Source organism: Felis catus, chromosome X (assembly GCF_018350175.1).
Source record: "Felis catus isolate Fca126 chromosome X, F.catus_Fca126_mat1.0, whole genome shotgun sequence".
Classification (NCBI taxonomy): domain Eukaryota; kingdom Metazoa; phylum Chordata; class Mammalia; order Carnivora; family Felidae; genus Felis; species Felis catus.
In genome coordinates this window covers 35,266,061-35,282,746 of record NC_058386.1, presented here as the reverse complement: position 1 = coordinate 35,282,746, position 16,686 = coordinate 35,266,061, and the positions used below count along the sequence as shown (strand labels likewise).

General features: G+C 49.8%; 1 non-coding gene across 1 annotated transcript; it reads left to right on the top strand.

Moving 5' to 3' along the window:
* The first annotated feature begins 8,851 nt into the window (after positions 1–8,851).
* On the top strand, positions 8,852–8,953 carry LOC111558836. Its single transcript, XR_002739967.1, has one exon. It is a non-coding gene; the product is annotated as a U6 spliceosomal RNA (small nuclear RNA).
* The last annotated feature ends 7,733 nt before the right edge of the window (positions 8,954–16,686 follow it).

Below are 16,686 nucleotides of genomic sequence, written 5' to 3'. Positions count from 1 at the left end.
TCTGGCCAATTAGATAGTTTTAAGTGGTTTAAATATCCCCAGTCCAAAAAGCAAAAACAAAAATAAATGAATAAGGACAAATGCTGAATTTGAATATAAACAGGAACAAATGGAACTTTGTATCACATCGATACCACCGCAGAGGAAAGAAATTAACCAGCAGAGAAAAGAAATTAACCTGTTTTGAACATAGTGCTCAGAGTGTACATCCTTAGTGGAATGTATTTGTTTTTATTTTAAAGTTTGTTCACTTATTTTGAGAGAAAGAGAGTTCCAGTGTGTGTGCCCACGTGAGCGGGGGCGGGGGCGGGGGGGTAGGGGCAGAGAGAGCATCCCAAGCAGGCTCCATGCTAACGACACGGGGCTCAAACTCAAGAACCGTGAGGTCATGCGTGGCCTGAGCCAGAATCAAGAGTCGAGTGCTTAATTGACTGAGCCCCCCAGGCACGACCTTAGTGGAACACATTCTAAGGCCAAAGATAACTACCAAGATACCTTGAACTTTACTTAGCAGATCTCTTGTAGTGGGATTTGTATTGTAATCCTGAAAATATTTTATGTGCATCATTGGAAAGAGCAAACAAATGTATTTGGGGATGTTGGAAACCACTGTGTGAGAAGAGAAAAGTGAATGTAGAATGCAGGGAAGAGAAAGTACCTTGTGATGTTGGATTTGCATAGTCAAGTCAAGACTTAAACAAAACAAACGCTACGTGGATTTTCCAGTTCTGCCGCTAAAAAGGCCTGAAAAGCATTGACACTCCCATAACTATGAGCACATCTAGCACTAAGTTCTTGGCTTCTAACTACCATTCTCCCCGATCAAGAACCAGAGGCTGCTCGAAGAAATGGCTTGAGCCTGAAGGCGGGAACGTACAAGGTGAGCCTTGCCAGTGGAGGGACAGACCCGTACATGTGATGAGTCAGGACACAGCATCATCTTGCTAATATTCTCGTCAAACACGTGTAAGCTGAGTCCAATCGGGAGGAGACGGATAAGTATGGAATGTGGGACATTCTGCAAGACAGCTGGCCTTTATTTTATTGATTGATTGATTGATTTTTTTTTTAATTTTTTTTTTTCAACGTTTATTTATTTTTGGGACAGAGAGAGACAGAGCATGAACGGGGGAGGGGCAGAGAGAGAGGGAGACACAGAATCGGAAACAGGCTCCAGGCTCTGAGCCATCAGCCCAGAGCCCGACGCGGGGCTCGAACTCACGGACCGTGAGATCGTGACCTGGCTGAAGTCGGACGCTTAACCGACTGCGCCACCCAGGCGCCCCTGATTGATTGATTTTTAAGGCTCATACTGCCCCTGCCCCACTGATCCTTTCTTTATTTTTATTTTTTAATCAATGTCATGAGACACAAAAGCAGGAGGGAATGTTTTAGATTAGAGAAGATGAAGAGACAAGGCAATCGAATGCAGTTCATGATGAACCTTGATAGAATTCTAGATCACAGAAAAAAAAATAGCTATAAAACAGTTTGAGGACTACTGGAGAAATTTTTAAAAATCGGTGGAGGGGCGCCTGGGTGGCTCAGTCGGTTGAGCGTTCGACTTCGGCTCAGGTCATGATCTCACGGTTCGTGAGTTGGAGCCCCGAGACGGGCTCTGCTGACGGCTCGGAGCCTGGAGCCCGCTTCGGATTCTGTGTCTCTCTCTCTCTCTCTCTGCCCCTTCCCAGCTCACACTCTGTCTCTCTTCATCTCCCTCTCAAAAATAAATAAACATTAAAAGAAATCGATCGTAATGAGGTATAATTCACGTAAAATAAAAGACACCCATTGTAAGTATACAGTTCCATGGGTTTGGTTTTTTTTAAAGATTTTACTTTTTTAATATTTTTATTATTTTTTATAAAGCTCTTTTTTTTAAGTTTATTTATTATGAGAGAGAGAGAGCACAAGAGGGGCGGGTTTAGAGAGAGAGGGACAGAGAGAATCCCAAGCAGGCTCCGTCGCTATGTGGGGCTCAGATTTATGAACCGCGAGGTCAGGATGTGAGCCCAAGTCAAGAGCCAGACGCGTAACCAACCGAGCCACCCAGGTACCCCTAAGATTTTATTTTTAAGTAATCTCTGCACCCAACGTGTGGTTTGAACTCACAACCCCGAGATCAAGAGTCTCACGCTCCACGGCCTGAGCCAGTCGGGCGCCCTGCAGTTCTACGAATTTTGACAATCTTACACCACCAGTCAAGCATCTGACATGTCCATCACCCCAAAAAGGTTCCTGGTGCCACTTTGCTTTCAAGGCCCCCCCCCCACCCCAGGCAGCCACTCATGTGGCTTCTATCACTGTAGAGTGAAATTGAAATAATTTGAAATAATTTGAAATAAACGCAGATTTTCTTAGTGATAGTGGCATTGCGATTACGTAGGAACGTTATCATATTGTTTGTAAGTTACTTTCTTTTTTTTAATTTGTTTTTAGTGTTTATTTATTTTTGAGAGAGAGAGAGAGAGAGAGGCAGAGCATGAGCGGGGGAGGGGCAGAGAGAGAGGAGACACAGAATCCGAAACGGGCTCCAGGCTCTGAGCCGGCAGCACAGAGCCCGACGCGGGACTCGAACTCACGGACCGTGAGATCGTGACCTGAGCCGAAGTCGGGCGCTCAACCGACTGAGCCTCCCAGGAGCCCCCAGATAGCTGCTTTCTTCCCGTGTCCTCATATATGGGGGCAAAGTAGCCAGGCAGCTCTGTGATCTCTTTGAATCGGGGCACTAACCCAGCTCATCGGGGCTCGGCCTTCACCACCTAGTCCTCTCCCAAAGGCTAGGCCTCCTAAGACCATCACATCAGGGTTAGGGTTTCAACGTATGAATGGGGGCGGGGCGGGGGGAGTTCATAACACCTTCCTTCCCAGAGCCCCCTGGTTTGGACAAACGGATTTCTGACAATGGATTGGTCAGCCGAGTCCCCACCTGTGCCGGCCACGAGCAGAGTTCATGGAAGGTCCAAGCTGTCTCCTGCTGGATACGGCACCACATTCGGGCCAAGGCCACACTTCCTGTGGGCTCCTCCCAGCCAGCGACTGAGCAGCGGAGGCAGGCTCAGTCTGGCCAGATGTGGGGCTCCTCCCATGGGCACCCGGGCTCAGGACCCTATCCCCCCCCCCCCGGAGGAAGGGGAACCGCACTTTGTCTGGGCCCTACCCAGCCCTCCTTCCTTCCCCTCTGCTTCCGCAAGGGTCCCACCTGACCTTTTCCGTGAAAGAGGTCGGGGGCCAGGGTTAGCAGGGGCCAGAAACGCTGACCAAAACAGAAGGTAATCTACGAAGGATGCGTATAGCGGGACACACGTATAGAAAACATTACAAATAGGCAAAACCCCATGTTTATAGTCTTAGTGGGTTTCTGACTAGTTAGTGGAGATGTGAAAACAAGAAGAGTGACACATACCTAATTCAGGATAGTTGTCAAGAAAGAAGGGAGGGAAGGGAGGAAGGAAGGAAGGAAGAAAGGAAGGGAGGGAGGAAGGGAGGAAGGAAGGAAGGGAAGGAGGAAGGAAGGAAGGGAGGGAGGGAGGGAAGGAGGAAGGGAGGAAGGAAGGAAGGGAGGAAGGAAGGGAGGGAGGAAGGAAGGAAGGGAGGGAGGGAGGGAGGGAGGGAGGGAGGAAGGGAGGGAGGAAGGAATGAAGGAAGGAAGGGAGGGAGGAAGGGAGGGAGGAAGGAAGGGAGGGAGGAAGGAAGGAAGGAAGGGAGGGAGGAAGGAAGGAAGGGAGGAAGGGAGGGAGGAAGGAAGGAAGGGAGGGAGGGAGGGAGGGAGGGAGGAAGGGAGGGAGGAAGGAAGGGAGGGAGGAAGGGAGGGAGGAAGGGAGGAAGGAAGGAAGGGAGGGAGGAAGGAAGGAAGGGAGGGAGGGAGGGAGGGAGGGAGGGAGGAAGGGAGGAAGGGAGGAAGGAAGGAAGGGAGGAAGGAAGGGAGGGAGGAAGGAAGGAAGGAAGGGAGGGAGGGAGGGAGGAAGGGAGGAAGGAAGGAAGGGAGGAAGGAAGGGAGGGAGGAAGGAAGGAAGGAAGGGAGGGAGGGAGGGAGGAAGGGAGGAAGGAAGGAAGGGAGGAAGGAAGGGAGGGAGGAAGGGAGGGAGGAAGGAAGGAAGGAAGGAAGGGAGGGAGGAAGGAAGGAAGGGAGGGAGGAAGGAAGGAAGGGAGGGAGGGAGGGAGGGAGGAAGGGAGGAAGGAAGGAAGGGAGGAAGGAAGGGAGGGAGGAAGGAAGGAAGGAAGGAAGGGAGGGAGGAAGGAAGGAAGGGAGGGAGGGAGGGAGGAAGGGAGGAAGGAAGGAAGGGAGGAAGGAAGGGAGGGAGGAAGGAAGGAAGGAAGGAAGGAAGGAAGGGAGGGAGGAAGGAAGGAAGGGAGGGAGGGAGGGAGGGAGGAAGGGAGGAAGGAAGGAAGGGAGGAAGGAAGGGAGGGAGGAAGGAATGAAGGAAGGAAGGGAGGGAGGAAGGAAGGAAGGGAGGGAGGGAGGGAGGGAGGGAGGAAAAAGAGCAGGCTAAGGATATGACCTTTGGAAGCAGAGGTTTCTTCTGACCGCAGCCTGGGTGGCGCTTAAAATCAAAGAAGTAAAGAGTTTCTGGTCTTCAGGCACAATCCTAGAAGGATTACAATCCTAGGTCTACAATTCTAGAAGGAAAATCCTAAGTGTTGGCAATTAGCTCTTAGCAGCCTGGCTCTTCTCTACAGATTAATCTTGGTGGCGGGCGGGAGTCTGACCCTGAACGCATTTTGGAGGCAGCTATGAGGCTGGGTGATGGGCCCAAGGCTTAACTTCTGCCTGGGCCTCCTCGGCCCCCACTCTGCTGGATTTGCAAGGTCTATACAAGGGCTAATAATGTTCCCGACCAAAGGCTTCTCGGTCAAAGGGCGAGGGCTTTCTTTTTTTTTAATTTTTTTTTTCTACGTTTATTTATTTTTGGGACAGAGAGAGACAGAGCATGAACGGGCGAGGGGCAGAGAGAGAGGGAGACACAGAATCGGAAACAGGCTCCAGGCTCTGAGCCATCGGCCCAGAGCCCGACGCGGGGCTCGAACTCACAGACCGCGAGATCGTGACCTGGCTGAAGTCGGACGCTCAACCGACTGCGCCACCCAGGCGCCCCTGGGCGAGGGCTTTCTAAGCTGGCCTAGTCGCGGTATCGCCCCGCTAGCTTTCACTTCTCCCGTAAGGAGCGGCCCTCAGGACCCGCTCCTGGGGCCGGTGCGTGTGCAAAGCGGGCATTTTTAAAAAAAAATTGTTAGTGTTTATTTATTTTTGAGAGACGGAGCGCGAGTGGAAGAGGGGCAGAGAGAGAGGGAGACGCAGGATCCGAAACAGGCTCCGGGCTCCGAGCTGTCAGCACAGAGCACGACGCGGGGCCCGAACCCACGAACCGTGAGATCATGACCTGAGCCCAAGTAGGACGCTCAACCGACTGAGCCACCCAGGTGCCCCGAAGCGGGCATTTTAAAGATATACACATTTAAGCAAAGAATCGGCTTAAGACGAGTCAGAAAGAAGCAAGGAAGCTTCCTGTCATGCCTTCCGCTGCCTCTCTCTCCATCCTTCACTTTATTCCTTCTTTCCATTCTCCCCGCCCTGGACCCTGCCTCCGGTCCAGCTGTGATGGCGACATCAGCCACCCCACCGTATTACATTTTCTTGCAATTCTCTGTTGATGTGCCTGTCGTCCTTCTTTAAGCAGGTCAGCTCAACCTGGGGCACCTGGGTGGCTCAGTCGGTTAAGCATCCGACGTGTGGTTCTTGGCTGCAGCCGCGATCTCACGGTTCGTGAGTTCGAGCCCCGCATCGGGCTCTGCACTGACAGTGCGGAGCCTGCTTGGGATTCTCTCTCCCTCTCTCTCTGTCTCTCTCTCTCTCTCTCTCTCTCTCTGTGCCCCTCCCCGCTCACGCTGTCTCTCTTTCTCTCTCAAAATAAAATAAATAAACTTAAAAAAGAATGATGGCCTAGCACATGCCACAACACGAACGATCCCTGAAAACGTGATGCCGAGTGAGGAAGCCAGACATACACGAAACCCATTGAATTATACACTTTAAGTGAGTGAATTTTATGGCATGTGAGTTATATTTCAATAAAGATGTCAAAAAGAAACTTCTTGTTTGGCTGGGTCCCAAAGGCAAGCTTCCTCTAAAAGCGGGGACCGCTCAGAAGCTGTATTCCTCTTTCCCACCTACCCCGGCAAATCCCAATTGTCACTCTCCACGCATTCTTTTTTGCTCCAAGTGAGTAACTGAGGCCAGCCTGTGTTCAAAGAGGCTTGGATCGGGCTCCACCTTTTGTGGGAAGGGTGTCAAAGAACTTGGAGTCATGTTTGTTGGTTTTTTTTTTTTTTTTCTCTCTCTGAAGTTTATTTATCTGCTTTGAGAAGGAGAGAGAGCTGGAGAGGGGCGTAGAGAGAGGGAGAGAGACACAACCCCAAGCAGGTTCCATGCCGTCGGCACAGAGACCGACGCGGGGCTCGAACTCACGAAGTGCAAGGCCGTGACCCTCAGCGGAAATCCAGAGTCCGATGCTTAACTGACTGAGCCACCCAGGCACCCTGGAGGCATGTTTTATTTTTTTTTTTAATTTTTTTTAATGTTTATTTATTTTTGAGACAGAGAGAGACAGAGCATGAGCAGGGGAGGGGCAGAGGGAGAGGGAGACACAGAATCCGAAACGGGCTCCAGTCTCCGAGCTGTCAGCACAGAGCCCGATGCGGGGCTTGAACTCGCGAACTGTGAGATCATGACCTGAGCCGAAGTCGGACGCCCAACCCACAGAGCCACCCAGGCGCCCCTGGAGGCATGTTTTAAAGGCATCACACTTCCTCTGCCCCACATATGTTCCAAATCTTTCCAGGTGGGAAATCACCGAGGGAGTGTAAACCAAGGACCCCATTGACGTGCACGCCTGCCCTGAGGTTACCTGTGGACTGAACGGGGTCCTGTGGAAAGGGACCGACACTGCTCTGCGTCAGGCCATCGCCCTGAGGGGACGCTGGGTTGCCCGGCCCTCTGACTTTTCAGAAGCGAAGCCAGAAATCTGCGCTTTATGGGAACTCTCCCAATCGTTCGGCTTAAAAAATTCTTTTAATTTAAAAAATTTAAATTTTTTATTATACAAATGAACTGCAGGCCCACGGGGAGGGGGGAGGCAAGGTTTCGGGGAATATGCTTTCGACTTTCTTTTTCTGTGCGTGTATCTGTTTTGTTTTGTTTTGTTCTCCATCTGCTTTATAAGCAGCTTTTATTATTTTTATTTTTTTATTAGTTTACTTGCTAATGTTTATTTTTGAGAGAGAGAGAGACAGAGCACAAACGGGGGAGGGGCAGAGAGAGAGGGAGACACAGAAAATCGAAGCAGCCTCCAGGCTCTGAGCTGTCAGCGCAAACTCCGATGTGGGGCTCGAATTCTCGAACCGTGAGATCATGGTCTGAGCCGAAGTCGGACGCTTAAGCGACGGAGCCACCCGAGGGCCCCTATAAGCAGCTTTTAAAACAATATATTGGAGGGGGGCCTGGGTGGCTCCGTCGCTTAAGCGTCCTACCCTTGGTTTCAACTCAGGTCATGATCTCTTCGTGAGTTCGAGCCCCACATGGACCTCCGTGCTGCTCTGCACTGACAAGTATGGAACTGCTTGGGATTCTCTCCCTCTCTGCCCCTCCCCAGCTCTCTCTCTCTCTCTCTCTCTCAAAATAAATAAACTTAAAAATAAGGAAATAAAACAATATATTGTAAACACCTTTCGACGTGAATAAGTATACTTCCTTGTTAATATTTCTGATTGTTGACACGGCATGTTGCTGTGCTAGGATGCATTTAATCAGCACCCTGCTATGTCAGTAAGGGATAGCTTTGGATTTGAGGGCCCAAACCAGAAGGGTGCACTACAACAATGGCAGCACATGAATAAAATAATAGTGGCTTTAATAAGATAGAAGTTGAAATCTCATTCACTTTGGGGAAGTCTAGAGGTAAGCAGTGCTGGGTTCCATATCATCTCTCTTGGCTCTGTCTCTCTCCCCACATTGCTTTTACCTCATGGTTCAATAACGCCGCCAGAGTGCCAGCCATCGTATCCACATTCCAGACAGCAGGAGGAAGGAAGGGACAAATCCTATGTCCCAGAAGTCATCTCCAACAGCCCCCTTTATATCTCATCGATGAGAATTTAGGTGTACGCTCACAGATAGCTGCAAAGGACGCTGGAAATAACAGCCTTGACTCTGGACATTCTGCACCCCTTTAGAAATCCTGGTGTCCAGAGGCCCCTGGGTGGCTCAGTCGGTTGGGCGTCCGACTTCCGCTCAGGTCATGATCTCACCGTCCATGGGTTCGAGCCCCGCGTCGGGCTCTATGCTGACGGCTCGGAGCCTGGAGCCTGTTTCAGATTCTGTGTCTCCCTCTCTCTGACCCTCCCCCGCTTGAGCTCTGTCTCCATCTCTCTCGAAGGTAAATAAACATTAAAAAATTAAAAAAAAAAATCCTAGTGTGCAAACTGTGGCCTCTATTTTTTTTTCTTTTTAAGTAAGCTCTATGCCCAACGTGGGGCTTGAACTCATGACCCCGAGATCAAGAGTTGAGTGCTCTACCGACTAAGCCAGCCAGGCGCCCCTAACCTGTGGCCTCTAAATACCATTTTCCCCCCGAAAAGAATCAGGACTTTTCCAGACCTGGGGTAGAAGCTGAGTACCAGCTGAGTCTGGAACATCTTAAACTAGAAAGCGAGGAAACTTTCAAAGTTGATCATGGATTATGTGAAATAAAGCATCTCTCTTGTCAAGCAACTATTATTATAGCCTTTCTGTGCCACATAACCGACCCTAATCCTAACTGATATAGCAGTTTACCTTAAGAATGAGCCACAGAATGCTTGCTTCGGCAGCCCATATACTAAAATTGGAGCAATGCAGAGATTAGTATGGTCCCTGCTCCAGGATGGCATGCAGGTTCCTGGAGCCTTCCACTTTGTTCAAAAATTTTTTTGGTGTTTATTTATTTTTGAGAGAGAGACACACATGCAGAATGTGAAGCAGGCTCCAGGCTCCGAGCTGTCAGCACGGAGCCCGATGCGGGGCTCGAACCCGTGAACCGTGCGATCATGACCCGAGCCGAGGTCGGACGCCCAACCGGCTGAGCCACCCAGGAGCCCCCCATTTTGTTTAAAAAGGCAGCTGCGGGGCACCTGGGTGGCGCAGTCGGTTAAGCGTCCGACTTCAGCCAGGTCACGATCTCGCGGTCCGTGAGTTCGAGCCCCGCGTCGGGCTCTGGGCTGATGGCTCGGAGCCTGGAGCCTGTTTCCGATTCTGTGTCTCCCTCTCTCTCTGCCCCTCCCCCGTTCATGCTCTGTCTCTCTCTGTCCAAAAAAAAAAAAAAAAAAAAAAAAAACGTTGGAAAAAATAAAAAGGCAGCTTCACTTGTAGCCCACAGAACATAACATATAGAGAAGTTGAATCACTATGTTGTACACCTGAAACAAATGTAACATTATTACATTACTCAGTGCTAAATGCATGGTACCTGCTGTAAGGATTCCTAGTATTTGCACAAGTACCTCAAACTCAAAACTGTTCAACATTGACCTTGTGATCGTACTTCCTCAAGGGCTCCTCCTCCAGGGTTCCCCATCTGATAAGTGGCTGCATCACCCTCCCAGCTGTCCACACCATGAACTAGGGCGTGGTCCTCTCCCAGGATCAGTCCAACCAATGGCCAGCTTTCCCTCCCTCCTGAACACCCCCACTTTTGTTTCTTCTGGCCACCCGTACAGCTCCCTCCCCCACTCTCATTCAGTCCCTATCCACCCTACTTCCTGAGAGTCCTTTGCAAAGGCCGATCTCCTTCAGTCCCTCCTGCTCTCGACTTTCTAGAACTTTCTATGGTTTTTACAGAGAAGTGGGCCCTAAGACTTGCATGCTTCAGCTCTTGCCTAGGTCTCCTCACTCATCTTGGTCCCCCTTCTCTCCTTTCACACATGCAGTTCCCTCTGCCTGGAAACACTCCCTCCCCCCATCCCCCACTCTGGCAGCATTTGAAGGATCAGCCTGAGTTCACTTTTCCCAGGAAGCTGTATCCGATTCCTCTCTCCCTTTTCAAAAACTCTTTGGCCCAGCACATATTTCTTTTCTTTTTTCTTTTTTTTTAAAGATTTTATTTTTTAAGCAATCTCTACACCCAATGTGGGGCTTGAACTTACAACCACGAGGTCAAGAGTCACACACTCCACTGACTGAGCCAACCAGGCACACTCCATTACTTTTTTTTTTTTTAATGTTTATTTATTTATTTTGAGAGAGAGCAAGCGAGCAGGGGAGGTGCAGAGAAAGGGAGGGAGAGAATCCCAAGCGGGCTTTGCACTGTCCTTGCGGATCCCGATGCGGGGATCCAACCCACAAACAATGACATCATGACCTGAGCCGAAATCAAGAGTCAGACGCTCAACCAACTGAGCCACTCAGGTGTCCCTCCCTCCATTTCTTTGTAAATAACAATCATGCACATGATTACATGGAAACATATGTGGTTGTGCGTTTATTATCTGTCCACCCTGTCAGACCGGAAGCCCTGGGAAGGCAGCAAGGGCATGGTCTCTTTCGTGGTGTTTCTATTGCCCCAGTAGCACACAATCAACGTTCCTGTCAAACTGTTGTATTGAGATGTAACACACAAGAAAGTACACAAGTCAGGGGCGCCTGGGTGGCTCAGTCGGTTGAGGTGCCAACTTCAGCTCAGGTCATGATCTCACGGCTCGTGGGTTCAAGCCTCATGGCCGGCTCTGTGCTGGCAGCTCAGAGCCTGGAGCCTGCTTTGGATTCTGTCTCTGCCCCTCCCCCGCTCTTTCTCTCTCAAATATAAATAAACATTTAAAAAAAAATTTTTTTAAAAAATTTTTTTTTTCAACGTTTATTTATTTTTGGGACAGAGAGAGACAGAGCCTGAACGGGGGAGGGGCAGAGAGAGAGGGAGACACAGAATCGGAAACAGGCTCCAGGCTCTGAGCCATCAGCCCAGAGCCCGACGCGGGGCTTGAACTCACTGACTGCGAGATCGTGACCTGGCTGAAGTCGGACGCTTAACCGACTGCGCCACCCAGGCGCCCCTAAAAAAATTTTTTTAAAAGTACACACATCGCAAATGTACGCATTGATGAGTACATGGATTTTCACAAACTGAACATACCCATGTAACCAACAGTCAGAGGAAACAGAACATAGCTAGCTAGCCACCCCCGCCCCGCCCCCCGAGAAGGCACCTTGTGCCCCCTTCCGGTTGCGTCCCCAGCAGGGACAACCCCCAGCTTGTTGACCGCCAAGATAGATTAGCTGGCGTGGTTTTTCTACTTTATGAAATGGAAGCAGGCTGTGTGTATTCTTCTGCGTTCGGCTTCTCTTGCTCGTGGTGTGATTTGTGAGATCTGCCCACGTGGTTCTGCGTGGTTGTAGCTTGTTCTGTCCCCGTGTTCTGTAGTGTTCCATTCCGTGGACAGTCCACAACTTACCGATCCATTGGCGTGGTGACAGTTGCCTTATATTTGAGTCCCAGCACAAGCTCTTCTTGCTTTGGAGAACACTGTCAATGACTCTTTTGATCAACAACAACAACAACAGAAAAGAAAGACACAGAAAGAAAGAAAAGAAGGAAGGATGGAAGGAAAGAAGGAAGGAAGGAGAATTGTCTGAGTTCGGGCTGTTGTAACAGAATGCCATGCACTGCGGGGGGCTTATCAACAGACATTTAATGCTCCCAGATCCGGCCGATCCTGTGTCTGGTGAGGACCCACTTCCTGGTTCTTGTCACTGTGTCCTTACAAAGTGGAAGGGACCAGGGCACTCAAGGAGGCCTCTTTTAGGAGGCATTAATCCTTTACTAGAAGGTTCCACCCTGGGGACCTAATCACTGCCCCAAGACTCACCTCCCCATGCCAGCACCTTGGGGGTTAGGTTTTAGCATATGAATTTGGTGGGAGGGGTGTTGCCCCAAGGAAGGGGCAAGCATTCAGTCCACTGTGGAGGCAAAGAAGGTTAACCAAGGTTTAGTCATTGTTCCCGGTTACAATACAAATATTGCCTGTTGTTGTGAACAAGCCCTCTAAAGCCTGCCCTCAAAAGCAACAGTTCGTGGCTCAGTTGTGGGGGCCACTAATACACAGAGAGAGAAGGCGCGAAACGGATTAAGTTGAAAAAGAGGTTCTTTCACATACATGGAGGTAACTGTGACGGTCCAAAAAAAAAAACGTAGCTGGCTTCTAGGGAACAGAATAAAGGGGGGGGGGGGGGGAGGGCATGGGGCGCCGGGCTGGCTCCGTTGGAAGAGCGTGTGACTCTTGAGCTTGGGGTCGTGAGTTTGAGCCCCATGGCGGGTGTGGAGATTACTTAAATAAATACATACACTTGAAAAAAAAAAAAAAGGAATAAAGGGGACATAATGTTGTGTGACTCTGGCAGCTAGGTCACAAGGCTCTGTGACATATGGTTACTCTGTCTGTCGCTTCCATCCACCCATCGACCAGGCGTGTTGTGCGCTACCCTATGGAAAGGCCCGTGTGGTGAATGAGGGAGGCCTTTGGCCACCTCTAGTGAGGAACATATGTGCCTGCCAACAATGTGTGACATTCCAGCCCTTTTAGTCCTGCTGCCTGCCTCCCATCTAACACTGGCCGCCTAAAAGTTTGAGGTAGTTATAAAAAGTGTTTGGGGACCTTCTCTCTCTCTCTTTAATATTTATTTATTTTGAGAGAGAGCGAGGTCAGGGGAGGGGCAGAGAGAGAGGGAGAGACAGAATCCCGAGGAGGTTCCGGACTGTCAGCGCAGAGCCCAACTCAGGCCTTGACCTCACAATCCACGAGCCCGAAACTGAGCCGAAATCAAGAGCCCGAGGCTTAACCGATTGGGTCATCCAGGCGCCCTGGGACCTTCTTAGGAAAACAGGGCATCATTTTGCATTTGGCCATATAGGATGTTGGATTCATTGACTGGATGGATGCGTGGATGGGTAGATGGGTGAATGAATGAATCTGGGCTTCACAAAGGAGAAACTGGGGGGTGGCTGGCTGGCTCAGTCGGTTGACTGTCCAAATCTTCGCTTTGGCTCAGGTCATGTTCTCACCGATCGAGCCCCGAGTCGGCTGTGCACTGACAGCATGGAGCCTGCTTGGGATTCTCTCTCTCCCCTTCTCTCTCTCTCTCTCTCTCTCTCTCTGCCTGCTCCGCGCCCCCTGCCCCTGACCCCCGCTTGTGCTCTCTCTCTCTCTCTCTCAAAATAAATTAAAAAAAAAAAAAAAAAAAAGATAGACTTTGGAAGAAGGATTTGAGGTGGAACAGCCCAATGGCTCTTCTGAGGCCAATGAACCATTTTGTAACTGTCTATGGACAGAAGGAGGATGTTTATAAGTCAGAGGGACATTTTGGAGCAGAGGTTCTCCATTATGGACCCCCATGCCCTTCTGATAAAGCTTATGAACCCCTTCTCGGCCGAGTGTTTTATAACCGACACGATGAAACAATACAATTACAGAGGAAACCAGGTATATTGAAAAATGTTATCAAAACGCCCAAACCGCACAAATTTGTGCTACAGTCAATGTGACCACAAATTCTTTGACCCTTCCCTCCCGGAGAGAAGGAGTCTGTGTTCCCGCCCCACGTAACTCGGCTGACCTAAGTAAGAGATTTGCTTGAGCAACGGGACACGGCAGAAGGCACATCCTGGAACTTTTTCTTTTAACTGAAGTGCAGTTGGCGTGTAACATTCTGTTCCTTTCAGATGTGCAACACAGTGATGTGATCTTCGTATATTGTGAAACGGTCACGATAATAAGTCTAGGTAACCTACGTCACCATAGACAGGTACAAAATTGTTCTTTTCTTGTGATGAGAGCTTTTAAGGTTCACTCTCTCGGCAACTTTCAAATACGCAACATAGCATTCTAAACTACTGTGGCCCCGCTGTACATGACATCTCCATGGCTTATTTATTTCGTAAAGGGAAGTGTGTATCTTGTGACCCCCTTCACCCATGTGGCCCCGCTCAACATTCTGGAATTTTTTTTTTTTTTTAATGTTTACTTATTTTTGAGAGGGAGACAGAGCATGAGCGGGGGAGGGGCAGAGAGAGAGGGAGACACAGAATCCGAAACAGGCTCCAGGCTCTGAGCCGTCAGCCCAGAGCCCGACGCGGGGCTGGAACTTACGGACCGTGAGATCGTGACCTGAGCTGAAGTCGGACGCTTAACCCATTGAGCCACCCAGGCGTCCCTCAACATTCTGGAAATTCTAACGCTGGGTCAGAAGAAGCCCGGCAGCTTCTTCCTTATTCTCTGTAGCACTCTTTATTTACTTATTTATTTGTTTGTTTATTTAGAGAGACAGAGGGGCAGAGAGAGAGGCTGCCATGATGGAGGCACAGACAGACGCCCAAGGAGCCCTGGTCATTTGGATCATCCCATCTGAGGCCTCCAGGACGTTGCCTGGAATAGAGAGACAGAACAGCTCGCCACGCCTTGTCCAGACTACAGGTTCAAGAGGAAAAGAAATGATGGTTGCTGTTTGCAGCCATTAAATTTGGAGTCAGTTTGGGGCGCCTGGGTGGCTCAGCCGGATGGGCATCCAACTTCGGCTCAGGTCATGATCTTGCGTCGTGAGTTCACGCCCCGCGTCGGGCTCTGTGCTGACAGCTTGGGGCCTGGAGCCTGCTTCGGATTCTGGGTCTCCTCCTCTCTCTGCCGCTCCCCTGCTCGTGCACTGTCTCTCAATAATAAATAAATGTTAAAAAAAACGTTACAGGGGGCGCCTGGGTGGCTCAGTCGGTTAAACGTCCGACTTCAGCTCAGGTCACGATCTCGCGATCCGTGAGTTCGAGCCCCGCGTCGGGCTCTGGGCTGATGGCTCAGAGCCTGGAGCCTGCTTCGGATTCTGTGTCTCCCTCTCTCTCTGCCCCTCCCCCGTTCATGCTCTGTCTCTCTCTGTCTCAAAAATAAATAAAACGTTAAAAAAAAAATTAAAAAAAATGTTACGTAGCAAAGATAACCAGACTACTAATTGATGTGCCTCTTTAATTAGGAATTAAATAACAAGACCTAGCAGCAGGTCTAACAAATACGATAATTTTGAGTTAGCAATGAGTGTCATCAATATACTGAGGTCTTGGCACCAACTGTCACACGATAAGAAAATATCGGTGATTTTGATTGGTGACCAAGTCGCCGGTGCATGGCCGAAGGAAAGGCTCCCTTTCATTCCAAGACTAATGAAAAGAAAAATAAAAAGATGTCCCAGCCAAGTTCACAAGTCCCCCAAATTCTAGCTGCAGAGCCCGAGTGAAGAAGCCCTAGTTTAGAGAGAAATCGGGGCATCCCTTTGATGGCTGATTCTGTCCTTCTTAAGGATTCAGTGAAGTTGCTTTTAGAGACAGCTGAACAGACTATATTTTTAAATGTGTTCCATTGGAAGCTTTAAAAATACCCCTTTTCATTCTTCTCCCTTCCTGATGTGCTATCTCGATTTTCTTCTACCGCAGCCCTTGCTGTCCCTTAGCGCTCTCCCCTCCTCTCCGCCCCCAGAGCCCAGCGGGTCAGGCCCCGGAGCCCCTGGCCTGGACCGCACGGAAGTTTCTTTCAGTCTTCAGTCATGCCTGTTGCCCCCCCCCCCCACTCACTTCCCTGTTCCCCAGGAAGCTTCCTAGAACACAAATGCAATCCCATCCCTTCCAGATCCCAAGCCGACTGTGTGAGCGAGGGGGAGACAAGTGTCCATGACCAAAACATGCCAGAAACAGGCCCGTCTCTCCTGGCCACTGTTACTTTGCCAGTGTCATACGGTAAGCTCCCCGGTGCTCACGCTGGTCCCAGCCTCGCTGGGTTTGCTTTTTGTATATCCACCCTCTGCGAACGCCTTCTGCGTTCATCCCCAAGGCTGACACGGACTGACTTGGGAAGACCTGACTTGGGAAGACGAGGCCGGCATCACCTTCTCCAGGAAGCTTCCCTGAAGCTCCCGCCCTGAGCTGAATTAACCACTTCTTCTATGGAAGGATGGAGTTTTTCTCTTACACATTCTATCAGAGGACAGCACACACACAGCAAAGTGCATGTATCATAAGTGTATCACTCAGTGGATTTTTAAAATCATTTTTAAAGCTTTATTTATTTTGAGAGAGAGAGAGAGAGAGTGCAAGCACTAGGGGGGGAGGGGCAGAGAGAGGATCCCAAGGAGGCTCCACACTGTCAGCGTAGAGGGTTGACTCAGGGCTCAACCTCACAAAGGGTGCCATCATGACCTAAGGGGAAATCAAGAGGCAGACGCTTAACCGACGGAGTCACCCAGGCGCCCCTATACTTTTGTATCGGTGTGTTACATTGTTTTAAATGTTTCTAATTTTGAGAGAGGGAGAGTGTATGTGGGGGGAGGGGAGTGGACAGAGAGAGAGAGAGAAAGAGAGAAATAGAGAGAGAGAGGATCCGAAGCAGGCTCCACACTGACACCAGCAAGCTCGATGCGGGGATTTGAACCCACGAACCGCGAGATGATGACCTGAGCCGAAGTCCGATGCTTAACCGACTGAGCCACCCAAGTGCCCGCCCCTACATTTTTTTTCTTTTTCTTTTCTTTCTTTTTTTTTTTTTTTACAGATTTACTCAAATCTTTTTTTTTTAATTTTTTTTTTTTAACGTTTATTTATTTTTGAGACAGAGAGAGACAGAGCATGAACG